Source organism: Rhinopithecus roxellana, chromosome 4 (genome assembly GCF_007565055.1).
Source record: "Rhinopithecus roxellana isolate Shanxi Qingling chromosome 4, ASM756505v1, whole genome shotgun sequence".
Classification (NCBI taxonomy): Eukaryota; Metazoa; Chordata; class Mammalia; order Primates; family Cercopithecidae; genus Rhinopithecus; species Rhinopithecus roxellana.
The window spans coordinates 51,975,879-52,000,965 of record NC_044552.1 but is presented as its reverse complement, the minus strand read 5'-3'; the positions used below and the strand labels follow the sequence as shown (position 1 = coordinate 52,000,965).

At 40.9% G+C, this 25,087-nt stretch overlaps 1 long non-coding RNA gene and 1 pseudogene across 1 annotated transcript; one reads left to right on the top strand and one right to left on the bottom strand.

Annotated features, from left to right (window-relative positions):
- Positions 1–963: 963 nt before the first annotated feature.
- Positions 964–5,499, bottom strand: LOC115896953. Its single transcript, XR_004056901.1, has 3 exons — positions 5,128–5,499; positions 1,515–1,614; positions 964–1,087 (listed from the first exon to the last, which is right to left on the bottom strand). It is a non-coding gene; the product is annotated as an uncharacterized LOC115896953 (long non-coding RNA).
- A 2,041-nt stretch (positions 5,500–7,540) lies between these two features.
- LOC104663091 lies at positions 7,541–24,491 on the top strand (annotated as a pseudogene).
- Positions 24,492–25,087: the final 596 nt, after the last annotated feature.

Genomic DNA, 25,087 nt, shown 5'->3' with positions numbered 1-25,087 from the left:
ATGTCTAGAGACATTCTCAATTGTCACAACTTGGGGGTTCCTGGCATCTAGGGGTTGGGGACCAGGGATGCTGCTGAACATCCTACGATGCACAGAACAGCCACCCCCCCCACACTCCAATACGCAGCAAAGAAATATCCAGCCCAAAATGTCAATATGCTAAGGTTGAGAAACCTGACTTTTTTGATAGTGGTGCTGTGAATAAATAAAGTCTCTAACATCGACATATTATGGCACATTATATTTTCCAATGAAAATCACTGTCCTTCATTCTAAAAACTTTGGTCTTCATGTCCGTAAAACAGGCAGATAGCTCAAGGTTGTGCTTCTTTCCAATGACATTTTCCCTTTCCTAAATCATACCAGTTCTAATGATACACTTCCTTTTCCTACCCTGGAGAGTAATTTCATGTCCTCTGCTCAGAAACTGGGGGTATGTTGTATGGGTAGCTGTGCTGCTGAGGGTGGGGCAGGACTCGAGTAAAGAAGAGAAGAGAGAGATGGTGGGAGAAAGTGTCCAGAATTGAAGAAACTGCACAAAAAGAGGTTTGTTATTCTGGCTGGCAAGCTGTACACATGTGATTTTCAGTCCTGATTTCAGACCATCGGGCTGCCCTCTGCCCCCACAGCTGCCTGCTCCCTTGCTCCCCAGGAGGAGCTAGAGAAGGAGCAGAGGTTAGCCAGTGGAAGAGCTGGCAGGCAGCAGCTTCAAGACAGCTATGTCACTGGCAGGAGGAGGAAGAAGGTAAGATGCCAGGACTCTGGGGCTAGGAGGACACACACCAAGGAGGAGAGGACAAGCCAAGAGAGAAGCTTCAACATAACCCTGCACAGACCACTTTAGAACCAAGCCATGTTCTGTGGTGCCCTGCTTGCTCACCACCACCATCACTGTGGGCTTTTACCTCATTGTCATTTCTACAGTGCCTTATTGAGTGCTTTGATGTCTGGAATATCTTATTTATTCCATACAGAGCCCCCAAGCTGGAGTCTATCTTGCAGAAGTTGACTTGGCTGGTTAAACTCGTTCTGTGTTTCCTGATCAGCAGTTTCAACAATTTCAGTGATGAAATGCAAACACCTGCAGCTGAGGAATGGAAACACGTAAAGGACAGGCTGGAGTTGAGAGTGAAATTCTTGGCCTCCAAAGCAGTCAGGATTGTCTCTAGGACTTTCCCACACCCCTGACACTGTCCATGGTGCCCACTAGGGACGCAGTGCACCTTTCCTTCCTTGTCATTAAGCCTTGCAACAAGTAGGCAGAGTAGATACAACCTTCTCCTGCTGTACAGATGTAGAAACTCAGGTTAAAAGATGTTCTGTAACTTCCTAGAAGCAAAAGAGCCAGGAAAGCATTGTTAGGATTTGAACCCAGATACGTGTGGCTCCAAGGCTACAGGCATGCCACTTAATTTTACTTGTCTTCGTCAGGAAGAGAAAATAAAAGGGCTGCAATGCCTAGCTCCAAGGGAGGACAATTTTCTAGCATCATTCAAACTATCCTTTCTGCCTACCTCTTTTGCCACCTGCTCCCATACATTGTGAAGACTGGCAGGCCACCTTTCTGGGGAGTGTCTTCTTCTTAGTCAGCTGTCTCCCCCAGCTCACACCTTCCTAGAAACAGAGAGAAACCAGTGGGTCTCCTGTTAGTTCAGTGGTTCTCAAACTTGAGCTGCATCAGAATCACCCAAAGGGCAGGTTATAGCACTAATTTCTGAGCCCTACTTCCAGATGTTTTGGGCTAGTAAGTGTTGCCATTCTTTTACAAGGCCAACATACAATTCCAGAGTTCTCCTTTAAAATCTGCAGGAATCAAAGATTTCCCCACCTCCTTTGAGAAACCGTTTAGTCAATGCTACCCTCTCGTTAAACCAAACAACCTCAATGTCTATGGCTGGGAGAATAAATAAATTACAGTATATTCACACAGAAGAAAACCATAAAGCAATGAAAATTAATAAACTGCTGCTACCACATCAATATGGATGAATCTTGCAAATATCATTTTAAATGAAAATATCAAGTCACAAAACAATATCTATGATACAATGCCATTATACACTGAAATATGCATATATATTGTTTAGAAATATATGCATAAATGGTAAAAAAATAAAGAAAAATATTAAAATTATAAGAAAAAATAAATTCAGTGTGATTGTTACCTCTGGGGGGAAACATAAAGAAATAAATTGGAAAAAGCATTCAGTACAAAGAAAGCAGTAGTATAAAACAGTAAAAAAAATAGTTCTTTTTAAAAGGTAGATCGTTGGACCAGGCACGGTGGCTCACGGCTGAAATCCTAGTACTTTGAGAGGCCAAGATGGGTGGATCACCTGAGATCAGGAGTTTGAGACCAGCCTGGTCAACATGGCAAAACCCCATTTCTACTAAAAATACAAAAATAGCCGGGTGTGGTGGCAGGTGTCCGTAATTTCAGCTACTCAGGAGGCTGAGGCAGGAGAATCACTTGAAACAGGAGGCAGAGGTTGCAGTAAGCTGAGATTGCGCCACTGCACTCCAGCCTGGGTGACAGAGCGAGACTCCATCTCAAAAAATAACAACAAAAAAAAGTAGATCATTGTTCATGGGTTTTTGTTTTACCGCTATATACCATCACTTACATATTATAAACATTCTTGTATATCATATTTGAATTAAAAATAAAATTTAAAGAAATTAAAATGTTAAGCATTCAGAGAATATATGCCAAAATGTTACATTTCTTTTGGAAAATGGGAAGAGGAAGCATTACAGCACACTGTCATTTTCCATATTCTATAATTCTATATTGTATTTGTTCTTCATGATGTTTCTATTTGAAAAAAGAATGAAGATTAAAGAAAAAAATACATTGAAGTCATGCAATGCAAAACATAAATTATGTATGATTTGTATGTACAAATCGTATGAGATGTACGTACAAATCGTAAGAGATGTATGTACAAATCGTATGAGATGTACGTACAAATCGTAAGAGATGTATGTACAAATCGTATGAGATGTATGTACAAATCGTATGAGATGTATGTACAAATCATGTGAGAGGACATTCTGGACAAGGCAAGCTCCTGGCATTTGATAGATGCTAATGCTGCTTCTTTTTGCGTTACAGGTTTAGACAACTGATGCTTGAGACACACCAAGGTACCTGCACACTAGAGGCTGCAGTCACCTCAGAAGAAAGATGCCCCCTGCTCTGGCTGGTCAAACGGAACCAAGTCCGTCTTCCTGAGAGGTTTGGTCCCCTTCAACCAGCTACAGCAGGGCTGGCAATGCCCAGTCCTTGGAGAAACAGAAGAGATTCAACTGCGACTGAAATTACCTACTAAAACTTTCCTTGAGAAAACAATTCTGGTTTTTTCACCATACTTTTATGCCCCTAGAAAGGAAGAGAAAAGGAGTCCTGGACTCAAAAGTGAGCAAGATTTTAATGCTCAACACACACTGTTCCGTGCCTTTGCACTCGCAGCTACAGCCACTCACATGCTTTAGACACACACACAGTCAGGAAAGAGTTTGAGGATGGAGACTGTACCAACCGTAAGTCAGCTGGGGGAAGAGCATGAGATATAGAAGACAGGGTTCCTGCTCACTAGGGGCTAACAGTCTAAGGAAAGAAATTAAACATGTAAATATGGCGTGATCCAATTGAATTGCAAGTCATAGCATGGCTAGTTGCAAGGCATAATTCTTCTTACCTATCCCACCAAATATGCCTAGCACATTATGTATCATCAAGTCTCTATTGATCTATTCAGCCCAAGAAATCTATTCACTAAGCAGTCATTTCTCAGTTCCCTGATCTGTAGAATGGGGATAATCGTACCTGTCACACCAGGCACAGTGGCTCATGCCTAAAATCCTGGCATTTGGGGTGGCTGAGACAGAGGATCGCTTGAGGACAGGAGTTCCAGATCAGCCTGGTCAACATAGCAAGATGCTGTTTCTACCAAAAAAAATAATTTTTTTGTTTTAATTAGCTGGATGTGGTAGTGCACACCTACAGTCCTAGCTACTTGGGAGGCTGAGGCAGGAAAATCACTTAAGCCCAGGAGATGGAGGCTGCAATGAGCTAAGTTCTCATAATTGCTACCTTTTACTTAGGGAGAATTCTGACCTGTCCTTCCAATTTATCTTTTAAGATGTGTATCTTTTATAGTGTGTGTCTGGAACTTAGTAATAAGTAAACATTTGGGTTTTAAATTCTATAGACATGTGTGTTCACATGCTATATTCTGACACCAATGGGGTAGCATAAGTGCCTAGAGCCCACCACAGTGACCTCAGAGGAGAATGCAGAGTTTACTTGCACAAATCTTTGCATTCAGGAAGACCTGGGTTTGAATGCTGACCCTCTAATTTATTAGCTGTGATATATCCTCTCTGCAGTTCAGTTAACATTGCACAAGCCTTAGTTTACTCATCTGTAAAATGCGGACAATGATACCAACCTCAGTTACCGTAAGGTTTAAAACAGACAGTGTTAATAAAAAGCCAAATATAAGCCCTCAAGAAATGGTAGCTGTTGTTTTACTGTTGTAAATAGCGACAGCACAAGGACAATGCTGTGTCCACAGGCACTTGTATGTGGAAGAGAAGAGCCAAATTAAAAAAAAAAAAAAATAGGAGAAGAACTCAAAAAATAAATAAAGGTTCACTGTAGAGTTTTGCTTTTGTTGTTGTTTTGTTTTTGTTTTTGTTTATTTTTTGAGACAGGGTCTCCCTCTGTTGCCCAGATAGGAGTGCAGTGGCACTGTCTCGACTCACTGCAACCTCTGCCTCCCAGGCTCAAGTGGTTCTCCTGCCTCAGCCTCCCAAGTAAGCTGGGATTACAGGCACGCACACTACCACCCAACTAAGTTTTGTATTTTTAGTAGAGACAGGGTTTCACCATATTGGCCAGGCTGGTCTTGAACTACTGACCTCAAATGATCCACCTGCCTTGGCCTCCCAAAGTGCTGGGATTAAAAGTGTGAGCCACCGTGCCTGGCCTATAGGGTATTTTTATATTTCAACTATTAATTCTACGAGCATGTAGCATATACGCATTCATCCTAGTATACATGACTAGTATATAATATGCTTTACTTCTTAAAAATGCTTTATACATGAGACTGATCTTACCATCTTCAATATCCTGTCTGGAAAGCCTTCATTTGTGAGTGCTGTTGCGATCACATGTCCTCCTGAGTAGGACGTGGAGTGTGAAGGCCATGGAGTGGGTGTTCCAAAGGGCAGCACAGAATGGAGTTTAGCTTTAGGTGTTGGGGACACACCACCTGGGCTCAAGTCCCAGCTCCCCTCTCTCCAGCTGTGCCACTTGAGCAAGTTGCTTGACCTCTCTGGGTCTGGGTTTCCTCATCTGTGGAGCAGAATATTGATAATAGTATCTACTTCATAGAGTTTTTATGAGAATAAAATGAGAATACATGTAAAAGCCTGAAACCAGTATTGGGTACGTAATAATACATTCTTAAGAAGAGTCTTTATTTTTGACAATGTACCTGAAATGTTCCTGAAATTAAGTTGGCATTCAATAAAAACTTGTTCACTAAAAGATCAGCTTATTTGTTTATTTTAAGCACACACTATGGGATCATGTAATTTTTGGTTCACCTATTTCTACTTATCTCTTTCAATGCAGCACACTTGTTCAAAGCAGTAGTAAGGTGTCAAGGGAAGGATGGCGACAGGCTTCTCTCTGCTTCCCAGTTCTGTGGTGAGATGGAACTTCCCTGCGAACCAGTCCTATGCCTCTGGGAGTAGAAGCAGGGTGATCTTGAAGCGCAGTCGCAGAGCTGTCACCCGGAAGTCACCTGGCAGAACAGAAAACAAAAATGATATGGCCAAATACCAGCTGTCCTTAACAGGAGGGATATTTTCTGTCCGGAAGGGCAGAGGTCATGTAGGTAAAGATTAGATAAACAATGCCAGGTACAGGTAAAAGGAGTGTAAAGAAAGGGTCACTTTCATATTTGGGATTTTATGACTAAAATGCCTGATAAAACTGGACAAGACCATATAAGGCTAAGACTAAATAATGTCTTCTTCTCTGTTAGAAAGAAGCCAGCCAGGCCAGGCATGACAGTTCATGTCTATAAATCCCAGCACTTTGGGAGGCCAAGGCTGGCAGATCACTTGAGCTCAGGAGTTCAAGACCAGCCTGAGCAAAACCCCATCTCTACAAAAAATACCAAAAATGAGCCGGGCACAGGGATGGGGACACTGAGGTGGGAGGATCCCTTGAGCCCAGGAATTTGATTGAGGCTACAGTGAGCTGCAATGGCACCAGTGCACTCCAGCCTGGGTGACAGATCCAGACTCTATCTCAAAAACAAAAGATAAAAAAAGGAAGGAAGGAAGAGGGAGGGAGGGATGGAAAGAAGGAAGGAAGGAAGGAAGGAAGGAAGGAAGGAAGGAAGGAAGGAAGGAAGGAAGGAAGGAAGGAAGGAAGGAAGGAAAGGAGGGAAGGAGGGAGGGAGTGAAGAAAATAAAGGAAAGGAAGGAAGCAGAGAGAAAGGAATAAAGAAAAAGAAAAGGAGAGGAGGGGAGGGAAGGGGAGGGGAAGGGAGCAAGCTAACACACTTCTGGCAAGGGCTGGAGAACACGAGTGAACATTGTCATCCAACTTTCTACCCACCCCCTTGACCTCAAGGGTCTTTGCACAACATATCTTTGAGGGCCACAGGATGGAAGGAGTTCTAGTCATAGCCTGCCTCCAAAGTCAAAATATCGTACTGTCCCCTCTTATTCACTCCTGGAGAATTCAACTTCCATTCACATTTCTGTCTGATTTTTCTTAAACCAGGAGGGGAGCAAATGTATTCCTGCTACCACTCACCACTATAAAAACAGATAGAACCTTTAAGAAAACATGTTTTCTGGTAAGTCTGAATGACCTTGATATCCATATTCAAAGGTTCCACAAACCCAAACTCTCCATTTCAGTAAGAAATCAAGAGGAATCAGAGAATGGGGACTGCTGCCCACGGGCTGCGGTTGCTCATCCTGCCACAGCCCCTCTTCAAGGGCAGAAATCTAGGTTAGGCCACCCAGTGGAGTATGTGGTTTTGTGATTGCTGCTGTGTCCCTTTATGTGTGTTCCTGTATCATCATCAGTCCTGTGCCAGTAAGTAGTGGCCCATGACGTCACACCGGTCAAACATGATGACTCTTGGTCACCGTCAGAATGGACCTCACCCCCATATGTGGTGAGTGTTAGGAGGAAAAAAATGATAGCACAGGCATGCTGAAGGAGCTCTTCCCCGGAAGGAGTTGACGGAGTTGACGCAAAATAGTGCAGGGCTATCTGACTGGCAGGGATCCAGACAAGCAAGAAAATCCCATTGGTTCAGTCCATCAAAGAGTTTCTTTCTGATGGTAATTTCTAGGGCTGGCAAGGCTGTTAGACAACAGGCAGTTCATACATAGCTGGGAGTGAATATAGGTCTATACTCTTCAAAGCATCATTTATCAATACATATGCATCAAGGAGGCTATTATCTTCTCTGCCCAGAATCATCTTCTCTTTCTCTGTTAACAGCTCAGTCTCCCTTCCTTGGCAATGTTTTTTTGTTTGTTTGTTTGTTTGTTTTTTTTTTTGAGATGGAGTCTTGCTGTGTAACTAGGCTGGAGTGCAGTGGTGCAATCTCAGTTCACTGCAACCTCCGCCTCCAGGGTTCAAGTCATTCTCCTGCCTTGGCCTCCCAAGTAGGTGGGACTACAGGCGCCCACCACCATGCCCAGCTAATTTTTGTATTTTTAGTACAGACGGGGTTTCACCATGTTGGACAGGATGGTCTCAATCTCTTGACCTCGTGATCCACCTGCCTCGCCCTCCCAAAGTGATGGGATTACAGGCGTGAACCACCGCACCCAGCCCCCTTGGCTGTTCTAAAAATTACCTCTCCCTCCCTCCATTCACCATGTTTCCACAAGAACCCTTACAACCATGCACTTTTCTCTAACTTAAGGCATCCGAGTGAGCGCTTTCATGGGAGTTTGGATTATTGGTCTGTAAAAATTAAAGCTGTATTTCCTTGGAAAGCTAAAATAAAAAGATGTGAAGCTTCTAAACTATTCCCAGTATTTCTCGATAGTGCTCGGTAAGAGAGAAGAACGAACCAATTACATAAAAAGAAACCAAAGAGAGAACAGATACAGAGCCCCGGAGGTATTTCAGTCCTGGACGTGGTTGTTCCCAAGGCCCAGTTCCTATATTCTGTATCACTTTTTACCTATGGCACTTAACACTGAAATTACATCATTTGCAAACAAAAGTGCCCTAACTCATATAGCATCAAATACATACCCTTTGACACTCTGCAGTTTATTCTAAAGACATATTGTTAACTCACAAAAGCAAACTAACATGATCCATTTTTGTTTTTAAGAAAAATACATGCATGTATATGTTAAGAAAAGTATGGAAGAATCTAGACCAAAGTTCCAATAGTAAATATTCCTAGACAATGGATTTTTGGAGGAAAGCCTCTCTGAATTTTCTAAATTTTGCCCAACTAGCATGTATTACTTGTAACAAAAAGTAAGTCACAGAGATTTTTTTTGTTTTTATGCTTTTTTATTTTTCCCAAAGCTATACATGTACAAGGTTTAAATTTTTAAAGCTTATAATATAAAATAGTAGTCCCCGCCCTACCCCCAATTTCCAGCTCTCAGTGCTATCCAAATTTAAAACAATAAAAATATGTAAGGAGAGAACATGGGTCACTATGGGAGATGAAGTTTGGCAGCCTGCTGTGAATCAGATCTTACCATCCTTGCTGTACATCTGGCCATTCCTTCGCCTGATGTCTCTTTCAAAAACAAGGCTGAGTTTTACCCTAACTCACCATTCACTGAATCACCTTTCAGTGTCCCCCTAAATCCCTACAGACAGGGAGAGCTGGGGGAAGGGTCAGTGGGGTCACCATAGACACTATGTCATCCAAGACCCCAGTGGTCCCTGCTCTGACCATTCTCTATGCCAAGGAAACATGATCTATGCACATCCTTGACAGAACCTTGTTCTGAACATGCTCCTTTACGCCCCACATAAATCCCCCCTACTGCTATGTAAACCCATTTCCTCTTGAATTTTTCTCTGGGGAAACTAAGAATAGCTGCATTTTCATCCACCCCAAAATAATTTTCAGTTCTTTCTTCATAGAAGGCCAATAAGTGGGTCTCAAGTACTTAGAGTTTTCAACTGAAATATCAGGAATTATTGTTCTCTTAATAGAAAAAAGTATTATAAATAGGAATTACACTTATGAACCACACTTCTAAGATACAGAAGCTGAAGTACTCACATCCAAACTTCCTGACATTCCACAGCTTGACTCATCAGACCACACCCAGGTATTAGGTTGGTGCAAAAGTAATTGCGTTGTTGCAGTTACAATTACTTTTGCACCAATCTAATAGTTTCTTCACAAAAAAACTTAAATTTTTCCATAGATAGAAACAGAACCAATATATATAAATATATAAGTACATATTCACATATATGTGTATACACACACACACACACACACACACATATGGAGAGAGAGCAAAACAGAAACAGATGTATTGCAGGGAATTGGCTCATGTGACTATGGAAACTGACAAGTCCCAAAATCTGCAGAAAGCTGAAGACCCAGGAGATCTAATAATGTAATTCCAGCCCAACATTAGTCAAGGAGGACAAATTCTCTCTTACTTAGGGGAGGGTCAACATTTTTTATCTATTTGGGCCTTCAGCTTACTGGATGAGGCCCACCCACATTATGAGGGCAATCTGCATTACTCAGTCCACCAATTTAAACATTCATCTCATCCCTCTCAGAAACACCCAGAATAACACTTGATCAAACTTCGGTGCACTCTGTAGCCCAGTCACGTTAACACGTTAACCATCACAACAGGCTTTTCTTCCAGTTAGTCCAAAAGACAGAATCATTTCTGTTTTCTCGTAATTCAAAGAGGGGGAAAAAAATCTACATGAGGAAATAAAAAACTTCATGTATCTTTAACGCTGCTGTTTAAAATTTCTTTACTTCTCTCTTTGCTCACATTAGCCCGAGTATCTAAAATTTTATTGTGACCATTTTGACACAGCTGTTTTGACCCCAGTGATTTGGACATTTATACCCACTTCATGTCTTTTTAAGAACAAACCACTAACTTTTCAACTTTTCCTTATTATCAAGTTACATAAATGGCCACATTACCTCTCTCTGAACCTCAATGCACCACAGATCCCACTCCATCCCCAGACTTCCTCCAATCTCAAATTTTTACCTGCCTCTCTGGTGTTGGTTGCGGAGGAGGCATGCAGTGAAGGTAATGTGGGCAGATTACCTGAGCTTGCTTTTTATAATAAAGCTAAAGTCGCCATGCCTCCTTTTTCAATTCTCATTGAAATAGACCAGCAGCAACATCACAATGGCTTTTAAAAATATCCCTTCAATCATCACACACAAAACCTCAGGTACTCAGGAAGTGCCTGAAGGAACAGGTTTCAGTGGTGTTTGACAGCCCTTAGAGGGCAATCAAATTCTGACCAGTGGCATCCTCTAAGTAATGTGCATGTTTCCTGCCTTTGTGGGCTTTGTGGAGAAGAACCACTGGTCAGAGAGATTCCACCCAGTGCCCTAAGCTCACAGCAATGCCCTTGGAACCGCTTGACCCTGCTTGGCTCAGCTGTTTCACATATGTGACAGCCCTCATGGCCTCTGTCTCCTCTTGCCACTTCCCCCAGCCCCCGTCATTCCACATCCTCTTCCAGAACCAGCAACTGTGGGCACCTTGGAGAACTGAAAAAATGCCACCCCAATAAAGCAACCACCTGTTAACTAGCTTTTCCTGGGCTTCAACCTCCCTAACGAAGGACACTCAGTAAAATATCCCTTTTGTTGGCCAGAGTGACCCACTCTTCTGCTTGACTCATCCAAACTGGAATGTCCCACAGCAGCAAGGGGCACCCACAAGAATAAAGCACTTTCATTTACAATGAAGAAAAGCTCTCTTCCCTGCCTGTGGCAGTGGACAGCACTCACCCTGCCCTCAAACACACACACACACACACACACACACGTAGGGTAAAGAAAGAAAGTCCAGAGAAGGAAAGAGAAAGGGAATCCTTTTAAAAATAAGCTTCTTATATTACAGACATTCCTCTGGCTCCTGGCATTTCCAAGTGGCAAATAGCACTTCTCGGCACTCTGTACTGAAGCTCATCAATGTGTTTTATTCATCACCACACATACGTGTGCAAGGAGTGGGTGTGCTGGGGCAGGAGGGTATGAGAGGGGGTGCAAAAGAGTGGAGAAAGAAGGATGGAGGAGAGTATGGCGGAAAAAGAAAGATTTTATTAAAAATACCGAAAGCAAATACTGCATTCCTGAACTGTATATTTTCCAAAACACTAGTTGCATGTTGGCAAGTAGCATCTTTTTATTTAATCCACAGAATGCTTTTCAATGAAGAAAAAGGACTCCAAAAGAGTCCCAAGGGGAATTGGCTTGAAGAATTATCAAGAAGCAAACATTTAGAAAACAAAAACCCAATGGAGAGTGTAAACACTAAAAAAATTCTCTGTTCTCTGTGTGTTACTAGTTCCAGGTATGTCTCTTTGTTATCTTATTTTCCTCTCTCACTTCTCTTTGTGCCCCTCCCTGCCTCCATCTCGCTGGGTCTCCGTGGTAGGCCCTGCCTTCATTTGTGTACATCATAACGAGTCACAGTATCATCAGACTGGGCCGAATCTCTGAGCATCACTCCCAGGAGGAAGCCTTGGTTCCCTCAGTCCCAGGGACACCACCTAGCCCAGTCATTTGCAAGAATGTCGCTGAGTCCTTCCAGCCAGAGCTGCCAAGCTTCAAACTGCTACAATAGTGGAGGAACTGAGCCAACAAACCTTCCCTCTGCATCAGCTTTAGGTGGGGAGTAGGGGGAGGTAAATAAAACCAGACCAGGAAAAAGCCAAGAGCATCCGGGAGTGAGAGCTGACATGACTACGAGCTGGGGCCTGCGTAGAGCACCTTATTTCCACGGAACTCACCCAGTATGTGTTGCTCATCATTTATGCCACTCCTACTTCCCCTAAAGAACACAGACTGTAGACACTTGATATTACAGTTTTGACTCTTCATCAGTGACTCCAAAAGCCCATGATGTACTCATTTATAATTTAACTGAAACAGAAATCTTTGCTCCCTCTGAGGCTGTCGTGTAGAAGTGAGTCATTTAGGAAGTGAGTGAATCCCAGCAGGCTACCCTGCACCTGCCTTTTAGCTTTAAGCATTCTCATTTCATTCACAATCTCATTTAATCCTGAAAACAACCTAGCTGATGGCTGTCTTTGTCTGCATGTTGAAGATGATGAGCTGGCAAAATCAAATGCTTCAATCAGGTACTTGAGATTTAGATAGTCTCAAAGATTTTAGAGCACTTAACAACACAGAGGCAGAGTATGGTCTGAAATAGGTACATGAGAGAAGAACCTAGAACTTGGGAAAAGATGGTCAGTGCTGTTAGGCATTCTACCTAGCCATGAGCTTCCAGAATGGCAGCCGAGTCAAGGAGGAAATACCAAAACGTTCAGCCAACTAAGGAGCTTAGCATTTCAGTCTTCATGTTATTGTTTACTGAACCATCTATATTTGGTTGTTAGATAGATACATGCTGAAAGACACTTCTTCAAAGAGTAAGGGCTCATCAGAGTTTGAGCTTTTGTGTCATGGGTCAGTTCCCTCACTGGAATCCAAGTGACAAATCTCACCATTCACCTCATATACTAACACATCATTGCTACTAAAACATGTGTGGTCATCAGTGAAATTATTTACTTCAAAGGTTTATCAAAGAGGACTACTTCTTAGAGTTGTTCTTACGTTTTAAAAAATTACAAAATGGTGCTAAATGTACCCCCAAAAATGCCTCAATGGATGGCCAAGAAAAGAAACAGGACAATTCTTTTTTTTTTTTTTTTTTTTTTTTTTGAAACAGAGTCTTGCTCTGCCGCCCAGGCTGGAGTGCAGTGGCCGGCTCTCAGCTCACTGCAAGTGCCTCCCGGGTTCACGCCATTCTCCTGCCTCAGCCTCCCGAGTAGCTGGGACTACAGGCGCCCGCCTCGTCGCCCGGCTAGTTTTTTGTATTTTTTAGTAGAGACGGGGTTTCACCATATTAGCCAGGATGGTCTCGATCTCCTGACCTCATGATCCGCCCGTCTCGGCCTCCCAAAGTGCTGGGATTACAGGCTTGAGCCACCGCGCCCGGCCGAAACAGGACAATTCACTAGTAGCCAGCATGCCAAATGATCATAAAAATTTCCAAGGACCATATTCTTCTTATTAATATGTTTTTCTTATAAATGTATTTGTGATAAATATAATAATAAAACAAGAATGTTAAATGAAAATAAATGGTAATCTAGAACCAAGAAGCCTCTACAGATGAATGCTACCAAAACAGAGTTAATACTCACTTTAAAGATTGCCCAGAAAATAGAAACAGAGAAAATGCTACCCAATCCATTTTATGAGACTACTGTAATCTTCATTCTGAAACCATTTACAAACTATACAAACAAGATTTTTCTCTCATTTTTAGTTTTGAGTATGAATGTGATCATCCTGGGTAGAATACTTGCCAATCAAATCCAAAGAGTAATAAAACAATAATAATATATCATGATCAAGAAGACTTCCTCCCTCAAGAAATACGACAGATAGTTCATTTTTAAAATCTGTTAATGTAATCTACCACACTAATCGATTAAAAGAGCAAAATCATCTAATTATTTCAATAGGTGCAGAAAAGGCATCTGAAAAATTTCATCAACTATTTATAACTTTTAAAACAACTCTTAACAAATTAAGCTGATATTTCAAATTGGTAAAAGTTATACACCAAAAATTAGCAGCAAACAACACTTCATAGAGAAACTTTGATGCATTTTCTTTAAGATCAAGAACAAGGTAAAGAATCCCCCTCCTTCTCCGGCCGGGCGCGGTGGCTTACGCCTGTAATCCCAGCACTTTGTGAGGCCTAGGTGGGCGGATCATGAGGTCAGGAGATTGAGACCATCTTGGCTAACACGGTGAAACCCCATCTCTACTAAAAATACAAAAAATTAGCTGGGCGTGGTGGCGGGCGCCTGTAGTCCCAGTTACTTGGGAGGCTGAGGCAGGAGAATGGCGTGAACCCGGGAGGCGGAGCTTGAAGTGAGCTGAGATCACGCCACTGCACTCCAGCCTGGGCGACAGAGCGAGACTCCATCTCAAAATAAATAAATAAATAAATAAATAAATAAATAAATAAATAAATAAATAAAAATACAAATATTAAAAAAAGAATCCCCCCCAAATCACACACCCACCCCCCAACACACACTACTATTTCAAACATGGAATTAGAAGTCTCAAACAATATTGGGTAGGGGAGAAAAGGAGAAAAGAGGTTTAAACATTGGAAAGGAAGAGATAAAACTATCTTTGTTTGTGATGGTATGATTATCCCACAAATAAATACCAACAGAATCAATAGACAATCTATTGGAAAATTAAAAAATTAAAAAGAGTATTCAGCAGAGTGGATGGATACAAGATCATGCATTTAAAAAAAGCAAGAACATTTCTTTAATATCAGCAATAACCAACTGCAAAATATGTTTTGAAAATTAGATACCATTTGGAGTTGTACCAAAACTATGCAGTATTTTGATTGAGAAGTTCTCCTCGAAAAAAACGTTTAAACCCAATAAGGGACACAAAGAATGATCTGAATACATGGAGAGGCATTCTTTGGACTGGATGTTTGATGTCATATAGCAGACAATTCTTCCCATTAACCTGTACATTTAATGTAATCCCAAATGAAATTATATTTGAGTTACTTTTTTTAACAGACCAATTACATTTAGTCAGAAATTAATGAAAGAATTAATGTCAACAGCTGGTTAAGCCAACCTATAAAATAAGATAGGTATCTTGCCCTAATAGATAATAAAACCATAGTTTAGTGCAGTATTAATACAAAACAGAACAATAAACTAATGAAAAATATTAGCGAGATTAGGGACAGTTCCATACACATAGAAAAACTTAATATAAGATTTTTTAATAGTCCCATAAATCAATGCAGAATAAAACGCAGTATTATGAAGATAGTCTAGAGAAAATTGGCTCATTTTATGGAAAGCAATGAAACCAGATTTCCATCTAACATCACAATCAAAGGTAAACTCCAGGTGGAGTAGAGTTAAATGTGAAAAGTAAAGCTTTAAAGTTAATAGAAGAAAATGTAAAAGGCCACCCTTGATGCCTAGTGGAGAAGCACTTTTAAAAATCTCCAACCATGAAACAAAAATATGGATGAGTTTGATTATATCAAAATTATGAATTTCTGTTCAATAAGGAACACCCATGCAAACACCAACAAATAGACCATTGATTCAGAGACCTTTTCAAAGTATAAAACAGGTACTGTAAGTCTAAACAACTAATATTTATAATACACAAGTAAATTCCACCATTCAACAATAAAATGAAGAAATCCAAAAAGCTAACAAGCCTAAAAAGAGATGTTCAAAGTTAGTTATAATCAGAGAAATGCTGATGAAAACAACAGTGAGATATAACTTGACTAGTAGATTTGCATAACATCAAGAGCTGACTCTAAGAACCATCACATACTTCTGGAGGGAAGAAAGACTGAAGAGAGCTCTGACACATCCCCCTAGAGTAGATCTGACCAGACTTTGTGACTCAGAATTTCCACTCCATGTATATAGCTTAAATAAGTTCCTATCAAGTCTGTAAATGGCATGTACAAGGGTATTTGTTTGTAGTAGAAGCAGAGGGGGAGTTGGCAGCAACCTGAAATCCATCCCTGAAAGAGGGGCTGGCTGAAATGCACAGCATACACACCATGGGGTCAGAAACAATGGTCAAGGTGTTCATGGAGCAACTTGGATGGCCCTTATAACAATATCATTTGGGTAAGTTTAAAAAACACATGTGCACAAAACAATATGTGTTTTGCAAAAAGGCATACAAGCAAAAGCATACATATTAAACTCATTTTAATTCTTGCTTGGGATGAGGTGGCTGAAGATGAGAAGAAGATAAGGGAATGAGATGAAAGAGGGAAAGGGAGGAGGAAAGAAAAAGAGGCCTTGACCCAACCAATGTTAATGTTTAATAAATTGAGAATTAGTAGCCCAACCTTGTATTACAAAAGAGGGTAAAATAATATATTCATGAAGAACTTTGAATGTACTCTTAAAAATGAAGTTTTCTTATATAGTTGTCTTTTGTCTATGAATAAGCCCACTACCACCCATCTGCCCTCCTTGGCATCTACCTCCCTCCATCCTTCAATATCCAACTGCAGCAGCAGACACTAGGCAAGAGCAAAGTTAACATCCCTTAAAATGCTGTTATGAAACCATAATGAAAATAGGTCACCAAAGCTGAATAGTTACAAATATATGAATGTAGTGTATTGATCAATTACAAATTAGCTTTTGGGAAATTGATTTTGGAAATCTAACACAGAGTCATCAAGAAACTTAGGTTCTGATTCTCTCTGTCTGACTTATACTTTGAAACAAAGTAATTTTCCTAGCCTCAAATTCTATATTTATAAAATGGGGGAAAACAGTAAATGAAAAATAATTAACTCTATAAGCAAATAAATATTCATCAGGCTCAAAGGCTCAAAAGCCAAAGAATGAAATTAAATAGTTTCCATAAAGAATGTTTCCTCACTCAAGAACAATAATATTCCTTCAATAGTTACAGGACATCTACTATGCACTATGTACTGTGGTAGGAATGGGTACAAATTTCAACATTTGAGATAAAACCTACTACCCAGGACAAATTTCAAAGACTATATGCCCAGTAATTATCAAAAGTATGGCATAAGTGAAGTATTATAAAATGAAATGTAAATATATCTATAATTATTAATGCATTTTGATAGGCAAAAATACGACTGGAACATTAAGACTAATACTGAACCATTTGTTTTGTTTCTTTACTTCTTCTGTTGAATTAACCATCACTCTACACTGCCCCCATAAAATAAAAGCTTTAAAAGATCATAAAGCAAATGTTTTGCCTTTAAATATGCATCCTATTTCAAATATAAAACAAAAAGCCTTCAGAGATGGTTTGGCTCTGTGTCACCAGACAAATCTCATCTCAAATTGTAATCTCCGTGTATTGAGGGAAGGACCTGGTGAGAGGTGATTGGATCATGAGGGCTGTTCCCCCATGCTGTTCTCATGATAGTGAGTGAGTTCTCATAAGATATGATTATTTAAAAGTGTGGCACTTCCCCCCTCACTGTCTCTGTCTCCTGCCACCACGTAAGATGTGCCTTGCTTCCCCTTCACCTTCCAGCATGATTGTAAGTTTCCTGAGGCCTCACCAGCCATGTGGAGCTGTGAGCCAATTAAACCTCTTTTCTTTATACATTACCCAGTCTCAGATAGTTCTTTATAGCAGTATGAAACAGACTGATACAGAAAATTGCTACTGGGAGAAGTGGGGCATTGCTACAAAGATACCTGAAAATGTGGAAGTGACTTTGGAACTGGCTAATGGGCAGAGATTGAAACAGTTTGGAGGGGTCAGAAGAAGGTAGGCAGATGAGGGAAAGTCTGGAACTTCCTAGAGACTTGTTGAATGATTGTGAGCTAAATGCTGATAGTGATATTGACAGTGAAGTTCAAGCTGAGGTGGTTTCAGATGGAGACGAGAAACTTATTGGGAACTGGACTAATGGTCACTCTTGCTATGGTTTAGCAAAGAGGCTGGTGGCATTTTGCCCCTACCCTAGAGATCTGTGAAACTTTGAACTTGAGAGAGATGATTTAGGATATCTGGTGGAAGAAATTTCTAAGTAACAATGCATTCAAGAGGTAACCTGGCTTTTTCTGAAAGTATATAGTCATGTGCATTTACAAAGAGATAATCTGAAATTGGAACTTATGTTTAAAAGGGAAGCGGGGTATAAAAGTTTGGAAAATTTGCAGCCTGACCATGTGGTAGGAAAGAAAAACCCATTTTCTGGGGAGAAATTCAAGCTGACAGCAGACATTTGCCTAAGTAATGAGGAGTCAAATGTTAGTAGTCAAGATAATGGGGAAAATGTCTCCAGGGCATTTCAGATATCTTCACTGCAGCCCCTTCCATCACAGGCCCAGAGACCTAGGAGGAAAAATGGTTTTGTGGGCCAGGCCTAGGGCCCTGCTGCTCTGTGCAGCCTTGGGACATGGCACCCTGAATCTCAGCTAATCTGGCCTTAGCCCTGGCTAAAAAGAGCAAAAGTAAAGCTTGAGCAGCAATCCCCAAGCCTTGGGGCCCATGTTGTGTTGGGCCCGCAGTTACACATAAGCCAAGAGTTGAGGTTTGGGAACCTCCACCCAGATTTCAGATGATATATGGAAATGCCTGGATGTCCAGGCAGAAGTCTGCTGCAGGGGCAAAGCCCTCATGGAGAGCCTCTACTAGGGCAATGAAGAGGGGAAAGGTGGGGTTGGGTCCCCCACACAGAGTCCCCACTGGGATGCTGTTGAGTGGAGCTGTGAGAAGAGGGTAACTGTCCTCTAGATGCCAGAATGGTAGATCCACTGACAGTTGCACCATGCACTGGGAAAAACTGCAGACACTCAATGCCAACCTCTGAAAGCAGCCACGGGAGCTGTACCCTGCAGAGCCATAGGGGTGAAACTGCCCAAGGCCTTGGGAGCCCACCCCTTGGATCAGTGTGACCTGGATGTGAGACATGGAGTCAAAGATTATTTTGGAGCTTTAAGATTTAATGACTGCCCTGATGGCTTTTGGACTTGCATGGGGCCTGTAACCCTTTTGTTTTGATTAATTTTTCCCATTTGGGATGGGAGCATTTAGCCAATGCCTGTACCCCCTTTTTATAACACTTTGGAAGTAACTAACTTGCTTTTGATTTTACAGGCTCATAGGTGGAAGGGACTTCCCTTGTTTTAATGAGACTTTGGACTTGGACTTTTGGGTTAATGCTGGAATTAGTTAAGATTTTGGGCAACTACTGGAAAGACAAGATTGATTTTGAAATGTGAGAAAGACATGAGATTTGGGAGGAGCTGGGGCAGAATGATATGGTTTGGCTCTGTGTCCCCACCCAAATCTGATCTTGAATTGTAATTCCTGCATGTTGAGAGAGGGATCTGGTGGGAGGCATTTGGATTATGGGGGCAGTTTCCCTTATGCTGTTCTTGTGATAGTGAGTTCTCACGAGAGCTGATGGTTTAAAAGTGTGGCACTTCCCCCTTCACTCTCTCTCTCCTGCTGCTATGTAAGACATGCCTTACTTCCCCCTTACCCTTCTGCTGTGACTGTGAGTTTCCTGAGGTCTCCCCAGCCTTGAGGAACTATGAGTCAATTAAACCTCTTTTGTTTATATATTACTCAGTCTCAGGTAATTATTTATAGCAGTGTGAAAATGGATTAATACACTTTCCTTTTAGGTACTCTCCATAGACAAAGGTCTTTGTAATATTATAAGCAAATTATAAATGCGTATTATGAATATGCCACAGAAACAACAGTATTTCAAACTGTAAGGCTGGAGGCATTTAAATAAAATGGAGTTTCTACTGCTTCTCTCCTGAATATCAGTGGAACACTATCTTAGTGACTCTCCCCACCTATTGTTGCTTAAGCATGTTCTCTCCACCAGGTGTTTCTGAGAGTCCTGCAAAGAGTTTGGTCCTATTGTTTCTAGATTCTCTTTTAGCCATTACAACATTTGTAGAAACAAAACCTTAGTTAGAAGACTGTCACGCAAAAGAAGTGAAGGAGGTGGTATTGATAGGATTCTCAACCCCACCAGCCAAACACCTACTTCCTTCTCATTCCTCTCTCATGTATGTTGAACCTCTAGCTCATCATAAGGCCAGGCTTGAAGAACAATGATCCTGTCCAATCCCATGATTTTATATAAGAAAAAATGAGACCCAGAGAAGGGGAATATGACCAAGGTCAGACTAATGTAAGTCTCTCTTGAAACAAGAAAGTATTATTAACTATGTAGCATTAGAGCTAAACCTCAAAACCAAGTCTCCAACTTCTAGTTTATTCTCCTTCTTGGCCATCTTAGCTTAGCTGTTCATTGTAAAGCAGTGATTAAGAGCACAGGCACAGGAACCAGATCTCTTGGAGTTACAATTCTGACTCTACCATTTTTCAGTGATGTGATCTGTGTGAGTTACTCAACCTGTCAATGCCTCAATGGTATAAAAAGAAGATAATAACGATATCCACTTCATAGAAGTTTCATAAATACTAAATAAGATAATCTATGTGAAGCACTTAAAACAGATCCTGGTCTTTAGTACAGTTTCAACAAATATTGGTTATTGTTATTATTACCTGAAGAAAGATGATCCTAAGACATTAGTTTATTATAAATCCTAGTTATTTCAAGAAACTTAATCATATGAATCTTAATTTGATCATATGCTAGAGGCAAACACAGTCAGAATCCATTTTGCCAAATATCAAGAGAACATTACTGTTCAATGCAGAAGATTTCTGCTATTCCTCAAATTTGCCACCAGATGACAGCAGTTGATAATAGGAAAGACAGTTCAGGTATGACCTGACTAATGCTTCCTCCTTTGAAATAAAAGCATCCTTTACAAACTTTGTAAAGCCCTATAAAAGAGTCGATTTCCTTTCTTTACTATTTTTTTCTTACTCCCACAAGGGTCGTGGTTGACATCCCTATAATAAAAGACACATTAAAAAAAGAAATGTGTAACAATTTAACAAGGTTTTACATGAGTCTTCAGAAATGAAGACCCAAAGACCCAGGGAAAATTGTGGATGTTTATGTTAAGTCTGATGAAAGAACTGGATGGTTGTGGAGAAATATGATTGGACAAAAAGGAGTATGATGTAATGGTAATAAATAGGGGGAGCTCAACAAGGCCTGTTCGTTCATATTCTTTTCTGTGTCTCTGTAGGACATTCATTCCCTGCAGATACAGGGCAAGACACCTGTCACATAAGGACCAACTAATAAACAGATCTTTAATTCTATCAAACAGCACCCAAGAACCAGTGCTCTCTCTCTAAAGTCCCCAGGTCTGAGAATGATCCAGGGATTGCATCACCACTGCGTCACATAATTCATGTTGTAATGCATGTGTTGGCATATGTTGTCTTTTCTACTATCTTTTGAATGATTTTTATGTTATTGTATGTTGAAATGATAGCATTTTAGATAATTTTGGTTAAATAAGAGATATTGTTCAAATTAATTTCACCTGTTTCTTCTCACTTTTTTAAAAATTTGAAATAACGTATATGTCTCTCATTATATCTCTATTACACAGTGCTGCTCTAAAGGAACTACATTCAGAGAGTCACCTTATCAGGAAAGCCTGAAACAGAGGATTTGGTCCCTCACATACACTCCTTGGTGCTATGCCTTTGTGCTTTGAATATGTTAAGTTGCTTGAGCTTGAACTAGAACAAGACACAAAAATTGACTCAAGATTTCTTAGCTCAGTGGTGAAATCCATGTGTAGCAGATGAAAGATAACTGGCTAGGGAATAAGATAGCAGGAAGCTCATCCTGTCATAAACCAGCCTTAGCCTTGACCAAGTTGCTTAATTTCCTCATACGTGCTTCCTCACCCAGGGTGGGCTAAGATACTTCCTAAGATGTATTGATATTGTAAGTTTCATGATTAAACCAAGCTATCAGGGTCCATTCTCCTCCAGGTTATTGAAAAGTCAATCCATGCTCACAGATTCGGCAAGATAACATCAAGGCTTTGCCCTTTGTGACAAGGAGAAAGAGGGTGGACAGACTGTGGGAGGACCAGCACAGGGCCTTCACTCCCTGGGAAAGAAAGTTCTGCACACTCATTCATCACCTATAGCCCATCCAGTTGGTTGTTCACACACCCGCCTCCCCACTCAAATCCCATTATCCGACCAAGCACAGATATGGACCTGGCCCCCAGCCAATACCCACTGAAAAGATGACACTAATCTTAAGAGCACTTATTCATCCACTCAGCAAATCGTGTTCATACACTGTTCGCAAGGCACAAGATAGATGCTGGGGAGAGCACTGGAGCAAGATTGAAAAATTGCCTACCTTCAGGGAGCTTAAATTCCAGCAGGAAAAGAGACATTTAAGAAAGGGCTGGACAGATAATTATTTAGTGTAGTACAAAGTAGGAAGAAGGAACAGTGAGTGTGAAGCTTAGAATAGGGTCACCCATGCTGTCTGGATAGTGCTTCTAACATGCATGGTAAGCCAATGTAGTTGAGTAGTGAAGAAATTGGGTTCCACGTGCAGATGGTTGGGTTCAAAGTTCAAATGTGCAGCTCACTAGTGATGAGATTTTGGCCATACTGTTTTAGGCACTCTACTCTTTATTCTTCTCACCTGAAATATAGGGATGATACAATAGTATCTACCTCCAAGGTAGTTGGAGGAAGTTAGTGGGTCAGTACAGAACACCAATGGGTCAGTTAGAAAATGCCTGGCAAGTAGTAACACTACTTCCCAAAGGTTTGTTAAGTATCACTGGATATTCCAATGGAGTTTGGAGATTCTCAGATATCCATTTGTAGTTGAGCCCATTTTAGAGACTTTCTTTGGTCACAGCTAATAGAAGATTCTACTGGGAACCTGAGCCAGTCTCCCAAGTACAGGGTCCTCCCCTTACAAATGTTAGCCTCCCTCCAGGTAGTCCCAAGTGTCAGCATAGAAACAATTCCTTCCATAAGTTTCCAGACCCAGAAAAATCGCTGATATTTCACAGAAGAGAAATAACCAAGAGCTAATAAACAAGAAAAATTGCCCAACTAACCAGCCTCCAAAGAAATGCAAATTAAACAGCTAAAAACAATTCGCTGTGCATCGATTAATGAGATTTTTGCCTTTATTGATGTCAATGTTGTTTTTGTCTAATTTCAATTGGCTTTTATAATTCTATTTTTATTTTTTATATTTTAGAGACAAAGTCTTGCCCTGTCATCCAAGCTGGAGTACAGTGGTGTGATCAAAATTCACCCCTGGGCTCAAGGGATCCTTCCACCTCAGCCCCCTGAGTAGCTAGATGACAGGTGCACACAACCACACCCAGCTAAATTTTTTATTTTTTTGTAGAAATGGGGGTCTCTCTATGTTGCCCAGGCTGGTCTTGAACTCCTGACCTCAAGCAAACCTCTCAGCTCAGCTTCTCAAAGCACTGGGATTATAGGCATAAGCCACTGTGTCCAGCCTCGTTTAGACTGATTTTAATAATAACAATGCCAGGAAGGGCTCAATGAAACAAATAGTTATCATTCTTTTCATTCAATAATTAAACAATACGTATACTAGAAACTGTACTGTCTTTCTCAGCTAGTAGGAGTATAAATTAGAACCCAGGTGTTCAGAAAGCAATGTGACATATGTAACACATCTCCCAAAAATTTTCATACCCTATACACTTCACTTTTAGGGATCTTGTTTGTTTGTTTGTTTGTTTGTTGTTTTGAGATGGAAATCTCACTCTGTCACCCAGGCTAGAGTGCAGTGGCACGATCTTGGCTCACTGCAACCTCCGCCTCCTGGGTTCAAGCAGTTCTTCTGCCTCAGCCTCCCGAGTAGCTGGGACTACAGGCACATGCCACCACACCCGGCTAATTTTTGTATTTTTAGTAGAGACAAGGTTTCACCATATTGGCCAGACTAGGGTCCTAAGAAAATAATTCAAAGTGGAAACAAAGATTTATGCACAGAGATGTTTATTACAGTATCATAGTAGAATACTAGAAATAGTCTAATTACTCAATAATGTGAAAATGTTAAACAAGTTATGGTGCAGACACACACAGGTATTTCAGGTATCCATTAAAGATTTTTCAAAGTTTTTAACCATATATGAAAATATATATCCCAGCTTTGCAGACGCTGCCGCCGAGGAAATTCTTGTAGTACTAGCCATGGTCAACCCTACCGTGTTCTTCGACATTGCCGTCAACGGCGAGCCCTTGGGCCGCGTCTCCTTCAAGCTGTTTGCAGACAAGATTCCAAAGACAGCAGAAAATTTTCGTGCTCTGACCACTGGAGAGAAAGGATTTGGTTATAAGGGTTCCTGCTTTCACAGAATTATTCCAGGGTTTATGTGTCAGGGTGGTGACTTCACACGCCATAATGGCACTGGTGGCAAGTCCATCTATGGGGAGAAATTTGAAGATGAGAACTTCATCCTAAAGCATACAGGTCCTGGCATCTTGTCCATGGCAAATGCTGGACCCAACACAAATAGTTCCCAGTTTTTCATCTGCACTGCTAAGACTGAGTGGTTGGATGGCAAGCATGTGGTCTTTGGCAAAGTGAAAGAAGGCATGAATATTGTGGAGGCCATGGAGCGCTTTGGGTCCAGGAATGGCAAGACCAGCAAGAAGATCACCATTGCTGACTGTGGACAACTCGAATAAGTTTGACTTGTGTTTTATCTTAACCACCAGACCATTCCTTCTGTAGCTCAGGAGAGCACCCCTCCACCCCATTTGCTCGCAGTATCCTAGAATCTTTGTGCTCTCGCTGCAGTTCCCTTTGGGTTCCATGTTTTCCTTGTTCTCTCCCATGCCTAGCTGGATTGCAGAGTTAAGTTTATGATTATGAAATAAAAACTAAATAACAAAAAAAAAAGAAAATATATATCCCATAATTTTAAATTTTAAAAATGTCAGGCATAAAATTGCATATCCAGACTATTTCAACTACTTAAGACAATTAGACATAAAAAGAGGGAAATACACCAGAAAATTAACAGCATTTATCTTGAGGTGATAAGTTATAGGGGGATTTTACTATTACACGAATATTTTTCTACAGGTTCCACTTTTTCAAAATGTGCATAGAAGTGTTGCTTACTTTCATGTTACTCTGAGCCCATGGCAATAAGCATGGGCATGTGACTGGAGATGTCCAGCACTGCAACTGGAGCTGAATTTGAAAGAGTGGCTTCAGATCCTGGGGACTCTAGTCAAGGCTACAAGCCCAGGATTTAGGAATAGCAAAGACTGTCAGC